The following is a 2578-nucleotide window of genomic DNA, read 5'->3' on the forward strand; positions in this document are numbered from 1 at the left end:
AAAAAAAAAAAAAAAAAAGAGTGAGACTCTCATCTCTACTAAAAATAGAAAAACTAGCCAGGCATGGTGGCCCATGCCTATAGTCCCAGCTACTCAGGAAGGTGAGGCAAAAGGATCACTTGAGCCTAGGATTTGGGGTTGCTGAGAGCTATGATGCCATAGCACTCTACCCAGGGTGATAGAGTGAGAGACTGTCTCCAAAAAAAAAAAAAAGAAAGAAAGAAAAGAAAAGAAAAGAGAAATTGTTGGAGGGCTTGAGACCTTCCAATAGCCACATGAATGGGCAAGGAAGTGAATTCTCTAGCAGTGGAGCCTTAGAGATGAAAAGGTAGATCAGGCCCAGCACCCTGACCACAGCCTTGTGAGAGATCCTGAGTTAGAGGCACTCAGATTCCTGACCCCAAGAAACTGAGATAATAAATGTTTGTTCTTTAAAGCTACTTAAAAAAAAAAAAAAAACAGAACTGCTCCATGGTTTATCCTTAGTCATCTTTTTTTTTTTTTTTTTTGCAGTTTTTGCAGTTTTTGGCCAGGGCTGGGTTTGAACCCGCTACCTCCAGCATATGGGGCTGGCACCCTACTCCTTTGCGCCATGGGCGCCACCCTATCCTTAGTCATCTTAACTTATCCTGTGAGTTAATACATATACAACTGTAAATTTTCAATAATTTGTTTGAATTCATAGTAAGTGGCAGATGTGGCCTTGAGTTCATATTACCCAAGAGGCCTGATGGCAAGAAGCCTCATTTGGGCAGCCCTCCTATCCAAAACCCATTGTACAACATGCACAAACTGTGACTTGTGTCTATAAGATGGGGTGGTTAGAATCAGAAACAAAATACCCAAGCATACATGATCTGAAGAATACACCGGATGAATTTCTGCAGTTTTCTTATCATCCCTATTAAATCACATGCCCTGGATTAAGACTCACTCTTGATCATTGAGGTAGAATAAGGTCCTTGTACCCATAAACAAAAGAAAGCTTGACTAGTGCAATTGTACATTCCTTACAAATGTTTTTAGGACAGGAAGTTGGAGCACTGTTCTGGAAAATGTTTAGATCTGGTATTACTTAGGATATGGGCTCAACAACTATAGCAAACAGATGCAGGAGAGTGTAGCAGTACCAGGGGCCTGGTTTCCTTCTCTTGGGCTGTCACCCTAAATATCCAGCTTCCATTTCACAGTCCAAGGTAGCTGCTCCAGCTCCTACCCCCACATCTACATTCTAGCAAAAAGGGGGAAGAGAAGGACACTGTCTTCCTTTTTAAGGATGACAATCCACATTTCTTCTAGATACATTACTTCTATTCCCATCTATGGCTATCTCTAGCTGCAAGGGAGGCTAGCTGGTGACTGTCCAGCTAAAAATTCTATTATATAAGAAGAAAAGTACAGATTGGAGGATTATCAGCAGTTTCTGCCACAATGCCCTTCCTGTGATTTACCCTTCCAAACATACCTGATTGATTATTCAAAGTGCTGAGCTAAGAGTCCATTGAATTCCCAGTGTAAAGAAAATGTTGAAAGCTAGATAATAAATTGCTTCTCGGCCTTTTGGCTAAGATCAATTGTAGTATCTTCTTATCAGTTTAATATCTGATACGTCCTCTATCTGAGGACAATATATTAAATGGATTTTTGGAGCAGGGAGTTGGAATAGGAGCTTATTCTATCCACTCCATGCATGGACCTGGTATTGCAGTACTTCCAGGAACGGTGCACCCCCCGGGGGCGGGGGGTGTTAAAATTTAGTGATGCATTGGCTCAAGCGGCTAAGGCACCAGCCACATACACCAGAGCTGGCGAGTTCAAATCCAGCCCAGGCCTGCCAAACAACAATGACAGCTATAACCAAAGAAATAGCTGGGCATTGTGGTAGGCACCTGTAGTCCCAGCTATTTGGGAGGCAGAGGCAGGAGAATCACTTGAGCCCAGGAGTTGGAGTTGCTGTGAACTGTGATGCCACAGCAATCTACCCAGGGCAACAGCTTGAGGCTCTATCTCAAAAACAAACAAACAAACAAACAAACAAAAAACTAGGTAATAGCTGGGTATGGTGGCTACCCCAATTACTCTGTGAGTCCAAGATGGGAAGATTACTTCAACCAGAAATTTGAGGCTGTAATTCCAGCCTTGGTGACAGAACAAAGACCCTGTTTCTTAAAAAAAAAAAAAAAAAGAGGGAAGGAAGGAAGAAAAAAAGAGAAAGGGGAGAAAACTAGAAGCCATTTTTACCCCCTCTATTATTTGTTATTATTTCTGATTAATATGAGGACACAAATGATTAGGCTACATTGTGTTTATAAGGTAAAGTTTGAGTTGTACTTGAGCCCTTCAGCCAGGAGGTGCTTTATACCCTTAAATTGTGCACATTACGGGAGAGTTTACCAATGTGCTTCCTCCTCCCCTTGCCCTTCTTCCCCTTCCCCCCACCACTTGAATATAATTGTGTTTTTTTCTCATTTGGGTGCATAGTTGTTTATCTGTTGGTTTCATATTAGTAACAAATACTTGCTTTTCCATTCTTGTGATATTTTACTAAGAAGAACATGCTTCAACTCCATCCAGGTAA

The 2578-nt window shown here is 41.6% G+C and overlaps 1 non-coding gene across 1 annotated transcript; it reads left to right on the top strand.

Moving 5' to 3' along the window:
• Nucleotides 1-1544: 1544 nt before the first annotated feature.
• Nucleotides 1545-1733, top strand: LOC111722036. The gene has a single exon (XR_002770988.1). It is a non-coding gene; the product is annotated as a U2 spliceosomal RNA (small nuclear RNA).
• The last annotated feature ends 845 nt before the right edge of the window (nucleotides 1734-2578 follow it).

Source organism: Otolemur garnettii, unplaced genomic scaffold (genome assembly GCF_000181295.1).
Source record: "Otolemur garnettii isolate 467f Iridium unplaced genomic scaffold, OtoGar3 scaffold00005, whole genome shotgun sequence".
Taxonomy (NCBI): Eukaryota; Metazoa; Chordata; class Mammalia; order Primates; family Galagidae; genus Otolemur; species Otolemur garnettii.